General features: G+C 42.5%; 1 long non-coding RNA gene across 1 annotated transcript; it reads left to right on the top strand.

Moving 5' to 3' along the window:
- The first annotated feature begins 4,538 nt into the window (after positions 1-4,538).
- LOC142297326 (uncharacterized) lies at positions 4,539-7,828 on the top strand. Its single transcript, XR_012751751.1, has 2 exons — positions 4,539-4,620; positions 6,058-7,828. It is a non-coding gene; the product is annotated as an uncharacterized LOC142297326 (long non-coding RNA).
- Positions 7,829-8,066: the final 238 nt, after the last annotated feature.

Below are 8,066 nucleotides of genomic sequence, written 5' to 3'. Positions count from 1 at the left end.
AGGACAGGAAACCTACAGATAAATAGGGGCGGTCCCCCTCCCTCATCAGTTGGTTGCAGAGAACAGGAGAGGAACCGCCAATGCATTAGCAAACACAACAGACAAATCCCAGGACACCGAAGCGTGAAAAACAAACAAAGGAAGGGCAGGGGTGTAAAGGGTGCTGTCGTGGACTCAGGAAAATCCCATTACCGGTAAGTAATTTAGTCTTTTCCTTTCGTCACGACAGCACCCACGAGAGACTTAGAGAGAATACACACTGAGGGCGGGATAACCGTGTGAAGGGCCAAGCGTCCAAACGAAAGGACAGTGGAAGAACAAAGGGCCAGCCGGCAGAGCCCGGAAAAGGTGGAAGGAGAAGACCAGGTCGCAGCCTTACAAATACCGTCGACGAGACATCCGCCACGACCATCAAAGAGGAGGCCACCACCCAGGAGAACGATCCGGCACCGAGGAGGACAGAGGAACATGCTCCACCACAGATGCGAGGGAAACAGCATCCCACAGCCATCGGGGCAAAGGATGCCATGCCACCGGAGGATCACATCCGGAACCCTGAAAGACACCAGGGCACCAGGGCAACGGGACTAGCCAGAGTCCAGCCACAATTAGCGCATCTGATGGATGTGCCACTTCTGGGGCAGGTGTCGGCTGCTATTGTTAGGCTGAAAAGGGCCAAATAATTATGGCCCTTCCCACCCTAATAATATCAGCCCCCAGTTGTCTGCTACACCTTAGCTAGTTTTAGATAAAAAGGGAGGGGACCCCACGTCATTTAAAAAATAAAAACAAAAGTGGGATCTCCTCAATTTTTCATAACCAGCCATGGTACAGCAGACAGCTGAGAGTTGTAGTCTGCAGCTGTTCTTGTGCTGGATATGAAAAATGGGGGGACCCCACTTTTTTTTACCAAAAAATAAAAACAAAACAAAAAAAAAAACAGCTGGCCAAGCTAGCTATCCCTCTATCAATAGAAATAACAGAATCAATTCAATGTCAATTCTATTCTGGTTTTTTTCTATTATCTATTCTATGTTTTATCCATTCTATTTTTTATATCTATTCTAGCTATCAATTATTTTATTTCTCCTTTAAAAAAATGCAGTAACAAAAACGCAGCAAAACATATGCGATTTTTGGATGTGTTTTTTTAGGCCAAAAACGTGCATCTTTCTGGTCACTACAAAGATGCAGTGTGTGCACATAGCCATAGCCTTTCTGCATTTGCGACCTGTGTTTCTGTAGTGAAAAATGACTGATTGCTCTCAGTGAGAGAAACAAAATTAAAATTTTGTAGTTGTGATACTTTTTTGTTTTGTAGTTATAATGTGTTTTCAGCTAGCACTTGTTCACACCTGTTGAATATGTGGGTCACTCTTTTTATATATTTATAGTGCATCTCTTTCTGATTGGGCACTCCACCCTACAACCAGGCTGTGTTCACTCCCCTTTACATCTGGAATTTAGCTGCCCAGACATAGCACCTCTGCAGGTGACAATTCTCCTGACAGTGGCATTCCACCAATAGAGGCAGGCTATGCCACTGCTATAGGGTCCATGAGCTGGGCGGCCTGGCGGTGGCTTCGGTGGCTGCCCACGGTGCCAGCGTCAGCACCAGGCCCATAGCCAAGGATCGCACTTTCAAATGTATCACATTGCAGATGAGGATACAGTTGAAAGCAATGATTAGAAGGAGCGCAGCGCTCCCTCTCATGATTATCCCACTGAGTCTGCTCTCTGACAGCTCAGCACAGCTCTGACATCACTACTGTGCGCCAATCACCAGTGTGTTGAGATGAGCAGAGCACAGACAGCGGGCAAATGAAGAGCAGCAGCCGGTGACTGAGGAGAGTATGTATTCAGTATATGGTGGGAGTGCATAATGATATGTGAGGGTGTGTAATGCTATGTGGAGTGTATAATGCTATGTGGGTGTATAATGCTATGTGGGGGGTGCATCATGCTATGTGGGGGGGTGCATAATGTTATGTGGGGGTGAATAATGCTATGTGAGCGTGTATAGCGTTATGTGGGGGTGCATAACGCTAAGTGAGGGTGGATAACACAATGTGGGGGTGTATAACGCTACGTGGGGGTGCATAACACTATGTGGGGGCAGCATAAAGCTATGTGGGGGCAGCATAACGCTATGTGAAGGCAGCATAACACTATGTGGGGGCAGCATAACGCCATGTGGGGGCTGCAGAACACTATGTGGGGCTGCATAACGCTATATGGAGGAATATGGAGAGTGTATTTTAGTACATGGAGGACTATGGGGTGCATTAGATGATATGGAAGACTATGTGGGGCCCATTCTGTATGAAGAGCGATGTGGAGCCCAATTCTGTATGGAGATCTATGTGGGAGCATTATGCTATATGGAGGACTATGTAAGGCCCATTACTATATGGAGGACTATGTGAGGCCCATTACTACAGGTACATCTCAATAAATTAGAATATCATCAAAAAGTTAATTTATTTCAGTAACTCAATACAAAAAGGGAAATGCATATATTATATAGAGTCATTACCAACAGTGTGATCTATTTCAAGTGTTTATTTCTGTTAATGTTGATGATTATGGCTTACAGCCAATGAAAACCCAAAAGTTATTATCTCAGAAAATTAGAATAATTACCACAAAACACCTGCAAAGGCTTTCTAAGCATTTAAAATGGTCCCTTAGTCAGGTCCAATAAGCTACACAATCATGGGGAAGACTGCTGACTTGACAGATGTCCAGAAGGCAGTCATTGACACACTCCACAAGGAGGGTAAGCCACAAAAGGTCATCACTAAAGAAGCCGGCTGTTCACAGAGTGCTGTATCCAAGCATATTAATAGAAAGTTGAGTGAAAGGAAAAAGTGTGGTACAAAAAGGTGCACAAGCAACCTATATGAGGCCCATTACCACATGGAGGACTACGGGAGGCCCATTACTATGTGGAAGGCTTGGTGGGGCCCATTACTCTATGGAGTACTTTGTGGGGCCATTATTATATTTGGAAAGCTATGTGGATGCCTTTATACTTTATCTAGAGTTATATGAGGGCCATTATACTGTGTGTAAGCAATTATACAGTGTGAAGGTTTGTGTGAGGTCTGTCATACTGTGCGGAGGGCTGTGTGCGGGCCATTATACTATATGTAGAATGATTATACTGCATGAAGGGCTGTGAGGGGGTTACAATTCGGAATTTTACTGTGTTGGGGTCACTATTCATTGCTAGGGTAGTTGAAGGGGAGTACAGTAGGGTCATCATACCGTGGCGTGTAGAGGGTGTTATGGAAGAATTTATTGGGGGAATCATACAGTGTTTGTGGGACACTTTTGTTGCCATCATATTTTATGGTTGCAATGAAAGGGGAAGCTAGGGGCTTCAATAGGAGAAAAAAATACTTTGTAAGAGCTGTAAAGTTGTGAAATATGCTCTTTTGTGACCCAGCTGAAAATTATTTTTTATTTATTGGGGGGGGCATTTAGAAATCCTGCAATGGGGCCCCATGATTTCTATGTATGCCTCTGTATCCTGTAGAGTTATCAGTCTGACTCCAGTACCTAGCACTAGTACAAATAAAGGGAGAACAGAGTCCGCTGCTATGTATAAGAAATAGGAAAACAGGCCAGGATAACAGCCTGCAACAGCTTGTCTAAATGAGCAATTAACCAAGGAACAACCAGTGCCCATGCCACCATGGTGAAAACCACTACCAGTATTATGAGAATGTCTTCCATAACCATGAGCACATGGCTACACTACATGACTTCACGGCTACAGTCACTGTCTGATGGCGGGAGCCACATGTCTACACATGTCTATGTGGACGCAGCAGAAAGTGTGGAAACATTGCCAGGGGCTCGGGCAGCATTGGCACAGGAGGATAGGTAAGGCCACTCTTACTTATTGCATGATTTTATACCATTAGCAGCCGCTGTTTAAAAAAGATGTAATTGGAAAACTTTAATATGCACAAAAAAAGCTAAAACTAAAATATGAGTTTAGGAAAAAACTGTCAGGACCCCCCAAAAAGTATGAAAATGGCAGGAAAATGCATTGTTTAACTCAAACATATTGCTTCAGTGTTATTGCTGAAAAAAAAATTAACAACCAGAAATATTAGCACAAAAAATAGCATAAGGTGAAATTGGGCAGGTTGCTATTGGCAACAGCTACATTTTTATTAATAATAAACAAGATCTCCATTTCTATAATTTTGCACTGTTGTATAAGGAGGAAACTGCTGTCTTCAGGCATAAAATTTCAGGTGCTCGTAATATGCCGCAGAAATCCATTATTATAAGTGGCTTATATTTCTCATATTTTCCTTTTTGTGAAGTCTTCATCACCTTGTCCTCACAACCTTGATCCTAACCAATATGTTCTCCCATATAATTACTACTTATCAATGTTAATAACAGGAGAGGTCACATGTGACATCATCTGATACAGGCGGCCATTGTTACGTCCCAGCATGATGTCACAATGACTGGGAATCTATAGAACTTGGTGGACTCAGATGTTCAGATCAAGAGGAGAAGACAAAGAGGGCGGTGGATCCAGGATTGATGACGGTGAAGAAGGGAAGACCGGAGGATCCCGAATCAAGGACACAGGTAAATGAGGGACATTACTGGGTTTTCAATCAGTTACGCTTGTGCCAACATGTACGCTCAGGCTCTGTTCACACTGGGCATTTTTGCTGCTACTTTTTAGCAGCAAAATCTGATCTCTTGGTAGTAAAAAAAGCTGTGTTTTTGTGCAGAGTTTTTGCCACAGTTTTTACTGGGTTTTTGGTGCGTCATTTGTTTACATTACATATAAACCAAAAAAATGCACTGCTGCGTTTCTTTCACTCTCATGGCTTTCAATAGTGAAAAAAACAGCAAAAACAAATGCTAAAAGAATAGAAATCTTTACAAAATGCAGCATTTTGCCAGTTCAGTAAGAAAAAAAAAGTTGGTGTCTTTGTGTGCATGAGATTTCTGGAATCTCATAGGTTTTGCTAATATGGTAAAAAGCAGTTTTTTATTAGCATGTATTTGCATAAAACCAATAAAAAAAATGCAGAAAAAAACCCCACACCAAAAGCAACCTGTGTGAACATAGCCTTATTCTCCAACTCTCCTGATTGTGGCTGTAAAGTACTATATTGTACCAGTCTTTGCTGTTACAATCTGTAGACTTGGGGGATGAAGGTTCCATGTGAGGTCACAAGGCGGGATGTTGGACACAGAGTTCCATGCCGCAAAAATGGAGAATCTACATGGAGATGTAAGCACAAAGATGGCGCCTGGGAGGGAGACACCACATGGAGATGTAAGCACAAAGATGGCGCCTGGGAGGGAGACACCACATGGAAATGTAGGCACAAAGATGGCGCCTGGGAGGGAGACACCACATAAAAATGTAGGCACAAAGATGGCGCCTGGGAGGGAGACACCACATGGAGATGTAAGCACAAAAATGGCGCCTGGGAGGGAGACACCATAGTGGGGACTTCAGTCAGTGACTACAAGTGGTAACTGTGGTTGGCGCACATTGTTGGTGATTCTGTTACTTAATTTCAGATTTTATGGGAGAAAAAATTCTCATTACTACATTATATGGAAGGGGGTTTTGTATTCATACAGGAACATACTATATATAGGAGCATTTGCTTCATTTTATTTATTTTGTTTTCAAATTGCAACATTTCATTGTTGTAATGTCATTATTACATTTCATTGTTGTAATTGTCGTAATTGTTAAGCGATATTTTTCAATGCTTTATGTCATTTATTACACCATTTTTAAACACCTATTCCAAAACTTAAAAATGTGGTAACGTATGAATTGTAATATGTCATTATAATCTGAAAAATTGGTAGGTGGGGGATTGTTGTACATTATTTGTTCTCACATATGTGCACATATGGGGCATCTAGTCACAATCTAATTTAAGGACCTCAGATCACATATAAACAAAACCAATTGAAGTCCATCTTCCATTTTTACATTATTCTTCAGATTTCTAGTCCATTCCCTGACACTTATTTTTTTTTTCTTTCTAGGGAGTATATCTGGATCCAGAAAGCAAGACTGAAGAATTTAGAAAGGGCCATGATATTGATTAGTGTTAAGTGGGCTTTACACGCTACGATTTTGCTACAGCGATCTCGTTGGGGTCACGGATTTGGGGACGCACATCCGGCCGCTGTAGCGATCTCGTTGTGTGTGACTCCAAGGAGCGATTTTGGATCGTTGCAAAAATGTCCAAAATCGCTCCTTGTTGACATGGGGGTCCGCTCCCAATTATCTATACTATCGCTTTGCTGTTGTTGTTCCTCGTTCCTGCGGCAGTGCACATCGCTGTGTGTGACCCCGTAGGAACAAGGAACATCTCCTTACCTGCCGCCGGCCACAATGCGGAAGGAAGGAGATGGGCGGGATGTTCGTCCCGCTCATCTCCACCCCTCCGCTTTCATTGGGCAGCTGCTTAGTGACGTCGCTGTGACACCGAATGGACCGCCCCCTTAGAAAGGAGGCGGTACGCCGGTCACAGCAACGTCGCTATGCAGGTAAGTACGTGTGACGCGGGTGCGCGATTTTGTGCGCGACGGGCAGCGATATGCCCGTTTCGCACAAACAATGGGGGCGGGTCGCATGCTAGCAATATCGGTACTGATATCGTAGCATGTAAAGCCACCCTTAGATTATAGGACTATCGGTATATTATATTTGGTGCCTTATGTGTCATCATACACTGATTATACAGAACAAAATCTGGACTCTGTTTTATGGCATTCTGCTACAGCCATTTCTTTGTATTACTGTACGGAAAGTTGGCATGTGAGATGACACCACCTGTATACATAATCCCTATCCATCTGCTTGTTTTGCAGTATTTTGAATCTTGGTATCTGGGCATTGCATCTATAGAACCTGGACTTAGAGAAACCAAGGGGGAAAAAAAAAAACAAAAAAAAACAAAAAAAAAAAAAGCTGGACTTAGTTTGGTTTACATACAAGTTGATGGTGTCTATTTTCTCTTAACATTTGGTGGGATGCAGGTCTGGAGAGCTGTTGTCATCCTATTAGATAGATAATGCATTAATGTATTATAGAAATGTCTGATATCATGTTCCCTATTTTGTTATTATGTCACATCCTGGTCTCCATCTTGGACATCATAACAAACGGGCACTTTTTTGTTTAATTTCACATTGGCACTATAGGAAAAATGACACTACAGCTACAGAGGCGACCGTCTGATGGCCCAGCTCGACTACCCATCTCTCCTGAAGACCCTTTCAGCTTTTTGAGGGTTGGGTGGAGGACATCATCTCTGAAAATAGGGTCCCACAGCTGCACCCCAGCAGATTGAAGAGTCAGTGCCCTAAAGCCACAGGGGGGTGTGTAGTCACTCACTACATCACTTAGGATGATTTCATTCTTCAGGAATTACACAGGAGTGGTCCTTGTGGTGGTGTGACATATAAAATCTGTCCTAGTCTGGGGCAATAGGGAATGCTATTTCTGGTCTTCAACCAACAGGCCTAAACGCGTCTTAAACTGCCAAAGGCCTAATTCCATTTCTTCTGTTAAGAGTTTATGAATGCCACATAAGGGATCTGATATGATATAACCGTCCTATATGTCAGTTAGTTGTAGTATAGCCTTGGTCCAGGGTTCTTGAACTGATCGCCTTTTCTCGGGGTCAAGAAGGAATTTTTTCCCTGTGGCACAAATTGGCTGAACGTGTCCAGGTTTTTTGCCTTCTTCTGGATCAATGGCTTTAGGTATAGGTAGAGACTGTATTTAATAAAGAGTTAAAAAAATGAATGATCTGTCTCCTCATTTCTTTATATTATATATAACACTTAGTTATTTGTATACATTGTATAAATTTTAGGACTTCTGACTGCTGCAATAACTAACACGGTACCAAAACCTTTTTCTTTTAATTAAATCTGTAGTGAAAAACGCATGGGAAAAATGTACCTATCATTGGACCGAAAATGCACCAAAATGCATGTGGTTTTTTTATGTGTTTTTCAGCCAGTGGGTGGGGTTTTTTTTA

This window comes from Anomaloglossus baeobatrachus, chromosome 1, assembly GCF_048569485.1.
Source record: "Anomaloglossus baeobatrachus isolate aAnoBae1 chromosome 1, aAnoBae1.hap1, whole genome shotgun sequence".
Classification (NCBI taxonomy): domain Eukaryota; kingdom Metazoa; phylum Chordata; class Amphibia; order Anura; family Aromobatidae; genus Anomaloglossus; species Anomaloglossus baeobatrachus.
This window is presented reverse-complemented; position numbering and strand designations above follow the sequence as displayed.